The sequence below is a fragment of the Rutilus rutilus genome (assembly GCF_951802725.1).
Source record: "Rutilus rutilus genome assembly, chromosome: 5".
In the NCBI taxonomy this organism is placed as follows: Eukaryota; Metazoa; Chordata; class Actinopteri; order Cypriniformes; family Leuciscidae; genus Rutilus; species Rutilus rutilus.
In genome coordinates this window covers 10,759,774-10,777,864 of record NC_140213.1, presented here as the reverse complement: position 1 = coordinate 10,777,864, position 18,091 = coordinate 10,759,774, and the positions used below count along the sequence as shown (strand labels likewise).

Here is an 18,091-nt window from a genome sequence, read left to right as displayed (position 1 = left end):
TGTGCTCTTTCATTCTTTGATGTTAACTGAAGTGAATAATGCACTATTTTAACTTTAATCAACAAGTAGAATTGATCATGACATTCTCACCTTATTTGTTTTTTTTTAAATCACTGATCCAACGCTGAGCTAGTCAATGTCTGAACTAGTTGATGCACAAAATCAGTACCCTGATAAAGTAAGTACCTGGCAAAAAGTATTTTATGTATTTAAAAAAATAAAATAAAATAAATACTCATCTTAAAAGTATTTAAATACAAATTACATTAGATTTTTTTCCAAAGGCTTTAAAATACAAAATACAAAATAATATTTTGTATTTCAAATACATTTTAAATACATGTATCTGAAATACTGTGACAGACACATCTCTCAGAAAATAAGATATGACACAATATCAGGCATTAAAGTCAGTAATACCACTATAAGAAGGACACAGCTATCGCTGAGTTGATAATTACCACGGACACGGTTATATACAGATGCATCAAAGTATTCAGCATTTATTGTTCCAGAATTTCGTATCAGAGTGGAGAAAAGGATAATTTAGGGATAATTTATTATTATCATTTTACACAGTAATGTTAGCATTATGGTACAGTAGATAGAGGATATAAGATTACTAAGAGCAATCATTTGTTCAGACTCAAGCTCGTCATTAACCAGTTTACAGTGCAGTCATTTAGAAGCAGACCATACATGTTGTTAGAGATGTGAGAAACATTATACAGAATACATATGATGGGGTTTACAGTAGATTATTGTGAATACCAGCACAAATTTGGGTAAAAGTAAATGAAATGGCAGATAAGGTAGCAAAGGAAGTCACTGAAAGTAATCACAATGATTTGACAGTAAACATCAGCAGGGCAGAAGTTAAGAGCATAATTATAGAAGAGATTAAAGGAAAGGTGGCAAAGGGAGGACGTGAGAAAAGGGCAATGGTTTTACAGTATCCAAAGGAAAGAGGGAGAAATGAGGTATGCAGGAAGGAATAAGAGGGACAGGATAATAATATCGAGACTTAAATTTGGATACACTGGGCTAAATGGATTGCTGTTCAAAATAGGTAAACATAACAGTGAAATGTGATTTCTGTAAGCAGGAAGAAAAGGAATAGAACATGTTATGCTATACTGTTGGAAATATGAAAGAGAAAGAAGACATTTGACCCAAAACTTGAGAGAGCTAAAATAACACTTTGATTTAATAGATATTCTGTGAAAGGAGTCAAAAGATAAGTGTTATAATTTCTTATTTCAATAGAGAAACTAATTTGAGTAAAAGGAAATAAGGATTTTTTTTTAACATATTGTAGATGACAGACATTCACTCCACACCAGTAGGTGGCGGCAATACACTAATTCGCTGTTTGCCAACCACCAATAAACCTAGAAAGAAGTAGAAGTAGAAGAAGAAAAAATAAATACTTCTTAGTAAACTTTCCCGGTTAAAGTTCCCGGGTACAAGAATTTAAAGAGTAAATGTTAAGCTGGAGTAAGATATTTTCGGTTTCCAGAGAAGGATCCACAGCATTGTAGACAGTGGCTAAAAGCTGTAAAGAATCGTAAATACGGTGAGAACATGGAGAAAAGCATCCCTGTGGGGAGATATGTCTCTCATCTTTTTTTCTGATGCATGCTGGCCTGTCTTAGTGAAAATGATCAGTTTCTGTCAGTGTGGTAGCGCAGCAGAAACCATAGGAAAAGCGAGAGAAACAACAAACAGCAAAATCGAAACACACCCACAGAGGTAACAAGAAAACAAAATAAAACAATAAGCAAAAGAACAGCAATTGGTAACACCACATCTTTTGCTTGTGACTGTTCACTCGTGTGCAATCCAAAAATTGCTGCTCCTAATGCAACTACTACCGCGAGTACCAGTAACCCTCCAAATAATCCAGATGCTAATCCTGATACTGCTGTTCCTATTGATGCTAATCCTGAAGCTGATGCTAATGCTGCTAATCCTAATGCTGCTGCTGCTGCAATTGCTGGTAATCCTGATGCCATTGATCCTGATGTGTTGAATAATTTGTTTGCAGCTTCTTTAATCCATTGTAATGCTGATTTTACTTTGGCTACTGCCCACTTTATTTGATCTGTTATCCACTTTATTGTATTTTTTACCCATGTTAATAGCATTCCTCCCGTTGCCACTAGAGCTATTACTACACATGACTTAAAGTTATCTTTTAACCACTGTATTGCATTTATAGCCCATTGTAAACATTTTCTTGCTATTGCTACTATTGCAGCTCCTGCTATCGCTCCAACTATTGCTGATCCTATTAGTGACTGTGCTCCTACCATTGATCGCAACTTTGCTGCTGCTGCTCCTGCTACGCCTCCTGCTATTGCTGTTACTGCTACTCCTACTGGTCCTTTTCTTTCTTCTTCTTCCCACAGATATTTTAAAATGCACACTCCAGCTGCTGCCCCTGCTGCTGCTCCTACTACTACTTCACATACTGTTGACATTAATGCATAACCTACTACTACTACTGTTGCAACTGTCAATATTAGAGGTGATTGTAGAGTTGCCCTCGGTTCTTCTCCAGCTGCTGCTTTTCCTGCCAATGCAACAATTAAAAAACAATTTAAAAATGTTTTTAGCATCAAATGTCACATTATAAAAATAAAATATAGGCTACTAGTGTTGGATATTGTATGTTATCGTATTATAAGTTTCATTTCTTACCCATGTTGCTCATGCAGGTCTTCTAAAATTACCAGCTTTTCAGATTTTTCTTTCAGGGTTCTTCTTTCAAGCCAATTGCCCTCCTTTAAAGAGACAAAGTTACAAAATATGCTATCTAAAACTGCTAAAACTAAAACTTGAAATCACTGCATATTTATCAGAATAACTTTCTCTTTACCCTTGTTTGTATATATATATATATATATATATATATATATATATATATATATATATTTGTGTGTGTGTGTTTATATATAAAATAGCACAAACACACACACACTTCTCCCAGTCTTTCTCTCTGTTCTGAATATTTATAAGATTTTGTTTTCTTTTGCTCAAGCGATTTGAGATTATTTTGACCAAATCATGTGGACACGAAGAAGGTAGGATTTGCACACCACAATGTAGGGGTGGTTGTCTATGGAAGTAAAATAATGACAAATGTTTCTGAAACAAAAAAACGTGTTGAATTGGACTAATTGAAAAACATTTTTTTGCTTTGCATTTAACCATGCTTGCATTTTAATGCATTGTATTTTTAGGGTTTGCATTTTTATAGGCTGAAATTCAACATGGTTGAATATTTAAGCTGTGAATATTTCAATTTAAAACATTTCACACACATTATCATTATTAAAAATTCAATAATCCATAATCACCTTTCAGATTTCACTTCTAAAATGTTAATTCTGTTTAAAATACAACCTATAATATTTGACAGGCAATTTTCAGTCCATTTTATTTGGCCTCACAAAAATTTGCTTCCACAAATTCAGTGGTTCAAATTAGACAGCAAATTACCTTAAAAGATTGCAAAAAAAGTTGTCTTAAGGCTCAAAAATCAAGAAGTTAATAACAAAATTATTTGCAGTGCATGTACATCAATTCGTGTTGTTCCGTCGTTTATTTTTATTTAATATTGAAAGTATTGAGAAAACAGTTCCTATTTCGTTTTTTAGTGGGCGCAGTCAACCTGTTACTTCCGCCCACTAAGACACAACTTCATTCGCAATAAAAACTTTTCAACTCGCAAGCAAAAGTTTTCAAATTGCAAGCAAAACATTTCAACTCGCAAACAAAAGATTTAGACCCGCAAAAAAGACAGCACAAAAGAGAGCAAAAAAAAAAAAAAAAACACACACAAAAAAAAGTGTTTGAAATGCACAAAAAAAAAAATGTTTTTCAAACATTTACATGACCTACAAATAATTTTATCAACTTTTTTTTTTTTTTGAGCCTTAAGAAGACCTTTTTGCAATATATATATTTTTTTTATTACAAAAGAATTAGTTTTACTCTCAATTGATGATTGAATAAAAAAAGACACAAAGGAAACTTCATACCTACATCCCCAAACTCACACCTTATTGGGGATGTATGCTGTAATGGCAAGCAGACAAAGAATATGAATATTTAACTAAATAAACAGTCAAATAATGTGTAATTATTGCTATTTTTGACTTCTGCATGAGCTCATATTTATTTTAATATCAACAATCTAAAAGGTGTGCATTTACATGAACACTTAACAGTTGGTTTTTATGACTGTAAGACATTCTCTTCAAATGCTATTAAAGTTAGAAACATGTATACCAATGTTGTATGTAACTTTAGAAAAGGTCCCTTAACTTGCAAATATCAAACGTTCAATGTCAAGCCTGCCAGTATTTCACTGGGAAACGCTTAACATGAAATTTTGCACATTAGGTTCATATTCTAAGTCTGCTTGCCTGTAGCCTATAGTATAGCCTGCACCCTCAATAAGGTGTGAGAGTTTGGTCTTTTAGCCTATTTCACTGTAGGCTATAGTCCATTAAGCTACTTTAATCCCGATGCATTGATGGCCCCCACACACAGTCTCAAAAACCAAAACTACATGAACATGAAATAAAACTCAAAACAAGATATACATATATATATATATATATATATATATATATATATATATATATAAAATATATATTTTCTATGCCTGATAAAACATAAAACAACTAGCTTCAGTTAAATTAGGGACTATAAGTATGAACTTATAAACAATATACATCGAGGGGGCCACCAGGGGCTGATCATTTAAACAAATATCTTAAAATAATGTGCAGCAATATCTCAGCTGTACCCCAGTACAACATCAGTTAATATTAACAAACATAATCTATTAAGGATAATGAATGTTAATTTCAACAAATACTAATACATTAAATATTATCATTAGTTAGTTTATGACCTAACATGAACATTGCATAATTATGGGTAACATATTTATTCACTTCTGCCTCTTACAAAGCTCCACACCCTCTCCTAACTGTAATAAAGTCAAATCTTACAAACCTGAAATGAATCAGGATTCCAAACAGCAAATGAAAGCTCTCTGATGAATATCATACAACAAATGTGTAAAAGAAGGATGCACCATGTGCTGTGGTCTTAAATATATGTACCCAGGATCCAAAATTCAGCCAATCTAAATGTGATCTGAAGGCTGCTGCTTTTCAGTAAATCACATGACATTTAGGAAACTGCAGGAAGGTGAAAATGTGACGCATGCAATTGAAAGTGCTTTGAAGTGCCTATTACTACCAGGCAATGTACATTTTGCCCACCATTGCCAGGCAAAGTTTTCTTTATTCCAAAAAAAGATTGTGCTTTCATTTTGCTCGTTATTATGTTTTCATCTGAAGTATCTGTGCACTACACTTGGAGGAATTTGCTTTAGTTTTCTACCTGTTTTCATTTCATTAAGATAACAAAATGTTTTAAACCAAATGCTTTACATTAGGCTGCAGGTATTAGGTAATAATAATCTATTATAGTTATGCTGTTAAATTATTGTATTATTCACTATTTAACTTATTATTTTTTATTGTCTATATTCTGTAATTGATATGTCATATTCAATACCTGCAATAATAATAAGAAGAAGAAGAACAGCAAATACAATGCAATATCAATTGCAGAATAATATAGACAATATGAAAAAAAATATGAAATGTTATAATATTGATCATTTCACTGACATTTAACAAAAAGAGATTTGTGTCATTTTATTTTATGTAGGCCTACATACAGTGAAGATAATGTATATAAAATAATGTATATATTTTAAAATATTCTTACATAGGCTAACGTTATATATAATAAAATGACACAACCCTGTCTCTTTTTGTTAAATTTCAGTTTTATTGATCAATAATAGCCATTCTAACAGTATAAGTAAAAGGTATAAGAAGCTATACAAGTCGAAAAATAAAGTAAACAATTCAGTCAAACATTCAGTCAAACATACAGCAGGCTACAACATATAATATAAATAGCCTAAATATAAAAAGTTATGAAACTTCCCTTTGCCCTCAGCCAAAACGATTTGCCAGGGAACAAATTATAGATTAACGAGACCAAAGATCGCCCGTTAGATAGACACAAGATGAATTATATCTCATGTTTAACCACTAGACTAGAGACATCAGAGCCAGCGGCAAACGTCAGAAGCACTAGCCAAGCCGAGGTAAGGCTGTTCCAGGCTGGGTACATAAGCGCTGAGCACCCGGTGATCGCCTGGATCTCACAACTATGAAAACTTCAGATCAAATTTTTAAATAGGCACTATCTTTATAGATAAACCACAGATTTGAGCTTTAAACAACTGCTCTGTCGACTGAAAAATTCTTAAAACTACATTTCGTGACACAATAACAGTAGTATTTTAAAATTTCGCGGCCTTTCTCCTCTGAAAATAAAAATAGTAGGCCTACATGAAATAGTGACTAGTACCTACCCGAAACGAGTACTTATCATAAACGTTGGTTTTAAGAAAATATAGATGAATATTTAGATTTCAGAATTTTACTTTATAATATAAATATAATGTAAGCTAAAACTATAATATAAATCATGTCAACTCATGTTTCAACTTTCACAGCTAAGTTAACTAGCGACATCGCTAGCTATTTAAGTCTGACTGACTCAGGTGACCATCTAACGTTAGGCCTAATATTACTAATTATATCATGACCAAATACAACCAGAAACAGATGTTCAGTCTTGCTTGTGAAAGGTAATTCCCAGAGACCTGTTTTCAATTGTGTGGCGATTTGTACAGCCCCAAGCAGCACACGAAGCAGGCATTTTTCAGTAATGAGAGGTATGTGAAAGTTGCCCTCCGCAATATGGCGGCGCCATTGACGTAAGATCCAGCGGTCAATAGGGCGTCTATGTATTTATTATGTCTATGGGTTAATCGCCTCAATAACTTAACGCACATGAAGCGCCATATAGCTACAGGCATTTCCCTAAACAGCCACAGGTCAGATTTTCGCCAAAGTTAAGAGCTTATTAATTACGAAAACGATTATTTATTTTTGCTAATTTTTATTTTGTTTCAGTTAATTTTTCAAGTAAGTGTTGTCAATAGTTTGTCTTAATTTCAGTTTCCGTTTACGAAAATAACATTGATGCCATGTATTGTCCTGAAACACCTCTGAATTTGGAGCTTGTCCTCTGACATCATCTTCGTCATCAGAGGTTTCATTCATTCATTTCGAGTGTTTTGAAAAATGAGGAATTTCTTGTAATGCATCTGCCTGAACGACTTGCTGTCACCATTGACCCTGTGACCTTGATTACTTTGTAGGGTTTTATCTCATATGGAGTCGTCAACTTTCCTGTCTAGGGTTGTCAGCAGAGTACAATGTCACCAGCCTTGATACTGGATTCTTTTGCTCTGTTACGAAGATCTGCATACCTTTTCATTTGTTGCTTTGCAACATGATCAATGTCTCTGAGGTCAGTTTTTGGAATGTCCTGTGGATTTGAAGGTAATGTGGTGTTAATCTTTCTTCCGAACAGTAGTTCTGCTGGTGGTTTTTGGGTGGTCCCATGTGGTGTTGCTCTGTAATTTCTCAGGAAACTATACAGGCACTGCTTCCATGGTTTACCTTCTACATTGGTGGTCATGACTGTCTTTTTAAGCATTCTCATGATCCGTTTTACTTCTCCGTTCGCTTTAGGCCAGTACGGGGTTATGAACTGAAATCCGCAAAACAGTGACTATTGAATGGTGGGCCATTATCAGTTTTGACTGTGCTGAGTATGCCAAAAGTTGAGAATATCTTGTCCAGTTTGGTAAACACAGCAGTGGATGCTGTAGACTTGACTATTTCCACTTCTGGATATTTGGAATGGTCGTCAACTACTACCAGCAAGTAATCACCAGAAGGAAACAGACCAGTAAAATCCACAGACACTTCTGACTATGGTTCTATTGGCAGATCAGACATTTTGAGGTGTTCCGAGTGATGCTGGAGCGTGGCTGCTTGACATGGAATGCATCCTTGCACAGCTTTTTCCACTTCTGCATCGATACCAGGGAACCATACCTTTTCTCTTACCAGCTGTTTAGTCTTCACAATGCCCATGTGTCCTACATGTGCAAGCTGGATGGCTTTTTGATACAAAGAGTCAGGTAAAACAAGTCTATTCCTTCTGAGGCTTTGTGAGTTAACTGTGTGCTCATGTCTTAGCTTATGAAAATCCTTCAGTTTTGCGTGGCATGCGCCTGCCATGGTCTACTTCAAGTGTGTCCAGGCTTTACCTTTCAATTTTTTTATCACTGTTTGTAGGATAGAGTCTTTCGTTGTTTCGTGTCGTACTTCATATAAAGTCATCGCTTTTGGGACTGTGTTGTCAATTATTAAGTTGATGTGTCTTTCTGCGTTTTCTGAACAGTTGTCAGTGTGTTGTCCATCCACAGGATGCCTTGACATGTAATCGGCAGGATTGTCTTTCCCAGGTGTGTATTGGACTGTGAACGTGTATTGTTGCAATCTCAGTCTCCGGCGATCAAGTCTGGCTGGTGATCCTGCTCGAGGGTTATTGAAAATGAGCTCTAGTGGTTTGTGATCCAAAATTACTGTAAAGTGTGAACCATACAGATATAAGTGGAAATGTTCACATGTCCAGAATATTGCTAGAGCTTCCCTCTCTGTTTGCGAGTAGCGTTGTTCTACAGCTGTGAGCGCTCTACTGGCATACGCAATTGCTTTGTTACCAGAACTATCTGTGTTTGGCTGACTTAGTATCGCACCAAGACCAACAGGGCTTGCATCAACAAGTAGTGTGGACTTCTTCTTTTGATCGAAGTATGCCATTGTAGCATTCAGAATTAGTTGAGATTTTAGCTTGTCAAGTGCTGCTTGATGTTCCGGCCCCCAATTCCATGAGTGGTCTTTCCAAATGAGTTCACGCAGTGGCTGTGTGGTTGTTGCGTAATCTTGAATGAAACGTGAACAGTATGTTGACATTCCGAGCAGACTGCGTAATTCGGACACTCTCTTTGGGGCTGGGAGGTTCTTAATGGCTATTATCTTCTTCTGATCTGCAGAAATTCCTTTGTCTGAAAACACATATCCAGTCAGGTCTAGTTTCATCTTGCTCTACTCACACTTGTCTTTGTTGAGGGTGAGGTTTTTCTCTCAAATTCTCTTGAATACAGCTTGCAGAAGGGCGTTGTGCTCGTCTCGCGATTTACCAAAAACTAAGATGTTGTCACTCATGTTTTTGACGTTTGCGATGCCATGAAGGACCTGTTGAATTGTGTTTTGAAACACCTCGGCAGCTGAACTAATTCCAAAATTCAAACGAGTGTACCTCCAGACTGCATGAGTCGTGAATGTTGTTATGTACCTGGAATCAGGATTTAGTTCAAGCTGATGATATCCAGCATAGAGCTGGGCAATTTTTCCCCCTAAACAAATCTGAGATTTTTTTTTGAAAAAACTCGATTTACGATTCAATTCGATTTTTTCCCCCCCATTTAAAACAAAATAACTGCGAACTGTAAATATATTTTAAAAATATATATTTATTGTATTTAATTAAAGTGCATCAACAACATAAACAAAATTGCAAAGGCAAACCCTTTCTCTAACTGAAAAGTCACTGTGCAGTGTGCAACAAAGATTGTTAAACATCCAAATAAATAATACTGTATTTGGCTTGAGCTAATAAAACAACAAAAAATCCTGAGGTAACTCAGGTTACACGATTTTTTTGTCTGTTACGATAGTCACTGTGTCAGATTACACGATTGATGACTAATGACCACAGCAGCAGGAATCCACCTGCCACTCAAAAGTGGACACCCTTAATTATGCAGAACTTTAAGGCTTAAAGGTCCCATGACATGAAATTTTCACTTTCTGAGGTTTTTTAACATTAATATGAGTTAGCCTGTATATGGTCCCCAAGTGATCATGCGACACTGTTACTACACAGCGCTAATAAGAGATCCAGTAAAGAAAGCATTTGAATTCTCCACAGAAGTATAACATCGCTGCGAGATCTAGTGAGAAACATTCACATTTCTCCGTTATTAACGGATCAAACAGCGCTGACGTGGAAACCTGGAACATTGAAACATTGTGCCATGAATGAACTATCCAGTGTCCACAGATCTGCAACATTCACCATGGATTTACTGTAAGGTTAACACTAACTGCAACCATGGAAGTTTGGCAGGAATAGTAACATTAGGCTATAATGCCTTCAAGTAACATTACGTCGGTTTTATTTTGACATTATGAATACAATTGCTGCCCTCAAATGTTAATCTGAACTAAAATAAACCTTTGTTCATAACTACTACAATATAACAATTCATGTGTGATGTTGTATTTCATGTGTTTCATGTGTATTTCAATATTACATTTCAACATTTCATTTCAATATGCTGTTTTGTTTTATATGCTCCTAAGAAGTCAATTATAGCTCCAGAATTGCTCAAAGTAAAAAAAATCATACTTTATGATGTTAGTTTTAATAAAAAAAAAAAAAATATATATATATATATATATATATATATATATATATATATATATATATATATATATATATATATATATATATATATATATATATATATATATACAGTGAGGAAAATAAGTATTTGAACACCCTGCTATTTTGCAAGTTCTCCCACTTAGAAATCATGGAGGGGTCTGAAATTGTCATCGTAGGTGCATGTCCACTGTGAGAGACATAATCTAAAAAAAAAAATCCAGAAATCACAATGTATGATTTTTTAACTATTTATTTGTATGATACAGCTGCATATAAGTATTTGAACACCTGAGAAAATCAATGTTAATATTTGGTACAGTAGCCTTTGTTTGCAATTACAGAGGTCAAACGTTTCCTGTAGTTTTTCACCAGGTTTGCACACACTGCAGGAGGGATTTTGGCCCACTCCTCCACACAGATCTTCTCTAGATCAGTCAGGTTTCTGGGCTGTCGCTGAGAAACACGGAGTTTGAGCTCCCTCCAAAGATTCTCTATTGGGTTTAGGTCTGGAGACTGGCTAGGCCACGCCAGAACCTTGATATGCTTCTTACAGAGCCACTCCTTGGTTATCCTGGCTGTGTGCTTCGGGTCATTGTCATGTTGGAAGACCCAGCCTCGACCCATCTTCAATGCTCTAACTGAGGGAAGGAGGTTGTTCCCCAAAATCTCGCAATACATGGCCCCGGTCATCCTCTCCTTAATACAGTGCAGTCGCCCTGTCCCATGTGCAGAAAAACACCCCCAAAGCATGATGCTACCACCCCCATGCTTCACAGTAGGGATGGTGTTCTTGGGATGGTACTCATCATTCTTCTTCCTCCAAACACGTTTAGTGGAATTATGACCAAAAAGTTCTATTTTGGTCTCATCTGACCACATGACTTTCTCCCATGACTCCTCTGGATCATCCAAATGGACATTGGCAAACTTAAGACGGGCCTTGACATGTGCTGGTTTAAGCAGGGGAACCTTCCGTGCCATGCATGATTTCAAACCATGACGTCTTAGTGTATTACCAACAGTAACCTTGGAAACGGTGGTCCCAGCTCTTTTCAGGTCATTGACCAGCTCCTCCCGTGTAGTTCTGGGCTGATTTCTCACCTTTCTTAGGATCATTGAGACCCCACGAGGTGAGATCTTGCATGGAGCCCCAGTCCGAGGGAGATTGACAGTCATGTTTAGCTTCTTCCATTTTCTAATGATTGCTCCAACAGTGGACCTTTTTTCACCAAGCTGCTTGGCAATTTCCCCGTAGCCCTTTCCAGCCTTGTGGAGGTGTACAATTTTGTCTCTAGTGTCTTTGGACAGCTCTTTGGTCTTGGCCATGTTAGTAGTTGGATTCTTACTGATTGTATGGGGTGGACAGGTGTCTTTATGCAGCTAACGACCTCAAACAGGTGCATCTAATTTAGGATAATAAATGGAGTGGAGGTGGACATTTTAAAGGCAGACTAACAGGTCTTTGAGGGTCAGAATTCTAGCTGATAGACAGGTGTTCAAATACTTATTTGCAGCTGTATCATACAAATAAATAGTTAAAAAATCATATATTGTGATTTCCGGATTTTTTTTTTAGATTATGTCTCTCACAGTGGACATGCACCTACGATGACAATTTCAGACCCCTCCATGATTTCCAAGTGGGAGAACTTGCAAAATAGCAGGGTGTTCAAATACTTATTTTCCTCACTGTATATATATATATATATATATATATATGCAGGTGTTGAGTGGAGTTAACTCTTGAGGAGTAAATCATTGGTTGTGTAACATAACTTGTCATTAAAAAATATGCCACATTACAGTCTTCTCTAAACTAGAAATATTACTGATATAGATGCTAATACAGCTTTAAAACAATAGCAAATCAGAGCAACATGAAAAGGCAACAGTAGGTTAGCGTTAGCTACATGATAATAACTGTAAACCAGCCGAATAAAGTACTGTATTCAGACATAATATTTTAAACTAACCATTCGGAAACGTCCTGCTGGAGCCACTGAGTTCTTGTGGCACTTGTGAAACTTGTGGCAGTGAAACTGGACGTTCGGTAGACTTGAAGATATGCCCTGCGGTGCTCTAAAACAGCGGAACCTGCAGCTGCGAGCCGGCGTTCTTAAACAGAGACCCATGGCCACTTCATCCGTTTTCTGTGATCGGATAGCTATCCGATCGTGAAAAGACCAAATGTAAATGCCCTCCGAAACACATTCGAGACGGATTTAAACCTGATCGCTCAAACCACTTCAGGAGGAGATCTGAGATGCATTCCAGACGAAACTGGACAAGAGTAAATGCATCTGGTTGTTGAAACCACATATGTAAATTTGACTTATCCCAAAAATGCTACGAAATAAACGTGTGAGAGCGTGTTATAGGCTATATGTCATGTTATAGCCAGATATGACGGATTATATCCGTTTTGCAAAAACACATTTATGTGACCAGGTGTAAATGGAATCGTTTTGATAAATCAGATAGCTATCCGATCTGAGAAAACGCATGAAGTTCCCATAGAACTTCTGCACCAGTCTACTGATTTCTGTTGAGAAAGATAAGCATGTTGACATGATCTGGGATCAGATGTGACCGCAACCTGGTGACAGCCAGTCCAGCCGCCGAAAACACCCGCTCTGAGGGGACTGACGTTGCCGGGATGCACAGGTACCTCCGTGCTAAAATGAATTCCATTGCTTCAAGACTCACACTACGTAAAGCAACCTGCATTAGTTTAATCGATAACAAACGTGATCGACGAAATTCTTAACGATCAATTATCGATCGTCGATTAATAATGCCCATCCCTACTAGGGACCACTTAGGCCTATATTAAAGCCAAAAAGTAGCATGTCATGGGACCTTTAATATAATTTAAACGGATGAGTTATAAAAAATTCATCCCCCTCAAAGTTGTCATGAAGGGAAAAATAAGCTATATAGACCAAAGCCACTTTTTGCACCAGGCTGTAAACGTGTTTTTTTTTTTTTTTCTGCTGTAATGTTGGGTATTTTAACATGGGGGAGATACAGATTTGACTCACTTCTGCATCCAGCCTCAAGCGGCCAGTCGATGAATTGCCGTTGAATTCACTTCCATGTTGGTTTCAAGAGAGAGACAGGGAGGTTGCCGCTTGGTTCACTTCAAAGGTTAGGGTTGTCTCGATTCTCTTTTGGTTGGAGGGGGAGGGGTAGGGGAAGGGGCCAGATAGCCCTTCAAACGAAGATTTTTAGGGACCACACTTAAAATGAAGGAGTATGAGAAATGTCCCTACATACACCTTCTACAGAGGCAACATGGCTGCCCAAGCAAAATAATTTTGGTATTTTTTTTAAAGAAAGAAAGAAACTTTGTATGCAGTTTTGAGAACATTTATTATGCAATACTGTAATTATACAACATAATGTTGCAGATAAATAAAATTCAAGTACACTAGCTGCAGAGACTTTAACAAAGAAAAAGCTTAAAGTATTGGGTTTCTTTCCTGTAGTGCAAACTATTCTAAAAGGCACTATAGGTAGTTTAAGTCCTTGGTTCTTAAAGGCCACCCAAGATGCAGAGAACAGGAAAAACGGGCGTCTTTTTAGTTAAGGAACAGACACTGTGATTAAAATACTTTAAGTATCAGAAAATTATTTTGTGTAATGCACAGATACTTTAAATAAAAACATATTTCAAACCTGCAGCCTAATGTAACGCATTTGGGTTTAAACATTTTGTTCTCTTAATGAAATGAAAACTGGTGTCTTGTTAATAAAGGAACAGATACTGTGAATTAGGGAAATACTTCCAGTATTAGGCATGGCTATTTTAAATAAAGAAAATTATTCCAAGTGTAGTGCATAGATACTTCAAATGAAAACATAATAAAGTGCAAAATGAAAGCACAACAAGTTTTTTGAATAAAGAACATTTTGCCTGGCAATGATGGGCAATGTACATTGCCTTGGCAATGCTGGTATTCAGTGACATGTTTCGTTTTGAGGTGGTAGAACAGATTAGTCGTGTTACCTCTCTTAGACGGAACTGTTGCCCCACACACTCTACAGAGTATAGTTTGCTGCAGGATGTCGAACGGCTTAAATCCGAATCAAGTCCAAATAATGGATGTTGCACCAATCTTTTTCAGCCATGTTTACTCAAGATGACGAATACGATGATGCGTTGCAGCCGGTTGCAGCAAGTGGCTCTAAATTTCGCAGGTAGATAGTGCATTTATTGTTTAAAATGGAATAGATTAGTCTAAATGCGTGGGTCTGAGCACAGACGGAGCCTGAGCGATTGTAGGGCATCGCAACAGAGTGCAAAAGAGCACAACAGCCTTATTGACTTATCTTGTGACAGTGCTTTAAAATGAATGTTTTCTCAAAAGTCTTTGACAGATTTTTGGATTCATACTCTCTCCGAGTATACGTGTTCCACCCTCCACACCATGGTGGTCCTCCAGGTGTTTCAGGCCAAACTCCTCCAGTCTATGGACAAGTCTGGACCAGAGCCATGGCTACTGGAGCGCCACTTGTGTCTCAGTTTGACTGAGATAAAGGACGCAGATAGAACTGCCTTCCTCAACTCACCAGTCTATACCAGGGGTCTCTTCCGCCCCGTGGTAGATGGCTTCGCTGAGGGCTTCACGGTGGCACAAAAGTCTTCGCAAGTCTCTTCCTTCCCAAGTGCTACAGCTTTGCAGCACCAAGTCGCCCGAAAACTGTGCCGTCTTAGCAGCCAGCCAAGCAGCACCTGCGACCGCTCAGCCAAAGCCAGCACCTGAGCATCGACAGTGCCCTCACCAGTCTAAGCACTTCTTTCCTAAGCGTGAGGGACCCCGGCCTAAGATAACTCTGGACCCTGCGCCGCAAAAGCAGTCCTGATCCTCCAGGAAGGAAGAAGGGAGGGTTAAGTCTCGCTGCGGCCGGACCAGCCTGCAAACAGACTTGAGTGTTTCTCCTAACACCCTGTTCAGTTCCAGTTGTTGGAGTAGATGTTGCAATTGAAAACTATAGGCCTGTTAAAGTGACAAATGAGAACTTTTTCTCTTCCCAATTATACAGACGTCAGCATCCCCATCCCCAGCATGTCAAAATGGGTTCTGAACACAGTGACATAAGGTTACTTACTTCAATTCACATATACCCCTTTTCCACCAAGGCAGAGCTGGTGCTGGTTCGGAGCCAGAGCCTAGTTTCAAATCGGTTCTTTGTTTTTCCTCCGCCAAAGCACCAGCTCCGAACCAGTAAAACTGGTTCTTAAGTAGCACCAAATCATTGCAGGGTCTAGAACGGAGCCAAGAAAGAACCGCTTGCGTCAGGGGCTGGGGGCGGGGTTACCGTGGCCAACAAGACTGAAGAGAAACTTGTGACCGCCATTTTTAAATAGCAGCTAGTCGAGCTAATAGCAGCTCGATTATAATATCCGTCTATGTAAGTTACGGCGAGCTGCACGAACGCGTTGGATTCCGATGTATTTTTGCAAACCCATGAGCATCCATAGTATTGTATAGTGTTGATGGCTTGTTCGAGATGCATCGGAGCGGCGAGGACCGATCGGAGCTGCGGGAGTGTTTGGAGAGCATACGACTCCTTGTGCTTTTAGATCGCTATCGCAGTGCTTTGATGTCATACGGCGATCGGTCTGCGAGAAGCCGATGCATCTCGAACAAGCCTGGCGTGTTTGTGTTTGGCGCTACCGCACTAGCGGTTGCTGGGCAACATGAGACGTATACAGTGACGTAAGATCTGGCTCTGTTGTGGCTCTCTAGCCGGTGGAAAGGCAAACCGGTTCTTAGTAAGCTCGTCAGTCGAACCAACTCTGAACCAGCTTTGGCTCTGGCTCTGAACCAGCACCCAGTTCTTGTTGGTGGAAAAGGGGTATCACAGACCACCCCGGTTCCCTGAGATAACGAGCCATGCTATGGCGCACACGACTTGGCATTCGTCGCTTTAGTCGAAAAATAACATAAATCTTATGGCGAGATGAGATGCTTATATAAGCAGATGCCCTGCCCTCTTTGGCAGGGTCTGCGCTCGGTTCGGCAGGGTGTGCCCCGATTGGCTCACACTGATACGCCGCATCGCCACAGGTTTATGCAGTTCCCACTGCTCAGCCAATAAGATCCCTGCACTGTTTTGGCTGTGCAGTAGCACTGCGTTATTGAATAAAAGGGTTCAATAATCAGAGAACAATTTGTATTGTTCAATGCAATGCAATACTCGTTCTTGTTATCTCAGGGAACCGAGGTCACGTTAGTTACAGAGACGTTTTCCCATTTTCCTGAGCAGTGCCAGGCGAGACTCTCAAGGTTTGGTGACCTGTTATCTACATTTTCTGTACAATGCCAGTTTATTCAATAAAGACAGTTAACAATCTAGCTTCTGAGTACTCCGTTATTAACCCAATTTTTTTGCATTGGGCAACGGAAACATATGTGTTTGATTGTGTGGGCCATGAGTTGAAAAAGGTTGGGATCCACTGGACTAGACGATTCGGATAGACCACGAGACCACACAGCAAGCGATTTTAGTAACGATTTCATGCCTCTAATACTCAATACAGGTGATACTCACCTGTTTCTTATCCTACATCCAGTCTGCCAGACACTTACCTGTGTTACTCTCTTGTTACCCATGTAACTCTCCGGTGTTATCAACTGTACAGTATACTCACCTGCATATTTACCTGTCTGGTTGCACTGCTATTAATAAACTTCTGCACTTGGGCCCTAACGCTATCTTCCCGTTTGGTGTGTTCGTTACAGAAAGGATGCTTAGGATTAGATGTGTAAAAGTAGTTCACACACAAGAGCATTTTAATTACAAAAACCTGATAAATGTCTTGAAATAAAACAGCTGGAAAAAAATTACAGCCAATATTGTAGCCAATATTTTCCATTTGACTCATTTTGTCCATTTGACATTGTTGAAAATGAATGCACATCTGAGGTGTAACATTATTAACATTTTTAAATTCTTCATTAATTCTTATAGTGTTTCTCCGTTGTGTCTGTCTTCACTTTCATTGTTTACTTCCTGGTTTGATCTGTTGCCACAGTGTTTGATTATTCATCACCTGTGTCTAGTTTAGTTCATCATCATACGTTTTTTATAGACTTACATTTCCTTTGTTGATGCTCAGTTCTTGTCTTAGTCTTTTTTTTTTCTGGATTAGCAATCAGTAATAAAGCATTTCTATGGACAACGGTTATTCATATTTATTTTTTTTACTGCTGAGTTGACCTACTACAATCTTTAAGTCCCCCTGTAGTCAATAATTTCTTCCCTTAAAGGAACACTCCACTTTTTTTTTTTTTTTAAATAGGCTCATTTTCCAACTCCCCTAGAGTTTAATATGCTCTCATTCAGCTTGATTATGCATAATGATTAAGGAATTTTGCTGCCGTACCATGGGTGCAGCAGGCACAATGATATTACGCAGTGCCTGAAAATAGTCCCCAGCTAGGTAACTTCCAACGTGACCGGCACTAAGATTGAGTTGTTGCAGCCAGCAAATTAAGTAGTGGGAATGAGAGTAGTTCCTAGCCATATCGGCCTAGAAAATCGCAAC

At 38.1% G+C, this 18,091-nt stretch overlaps 1 long non-coding RNA gene across 1 annotated transcript; it reads right to left on the bottom strand.

The window, feature by feature from the left end:
- Window positions 1-478: 478 nt before the first annotated feature.
- On the bottom strand, window positions 479-5,164 carry LOC311290535. The gene is made up of 3 exons (XR_014627405.1): window positions 5,032-5,164; window positions 2,704-2,786; window positions 479-2,575 (listed from the first exon to the last, which is right to left on the bottom strand). It is a non-coding gene; the product is annotated as an uncharacterized lncRNA (long non-coding RNA).
- Window positions 5,165-18,091: the final 12,927 nt, after the last annotated feature.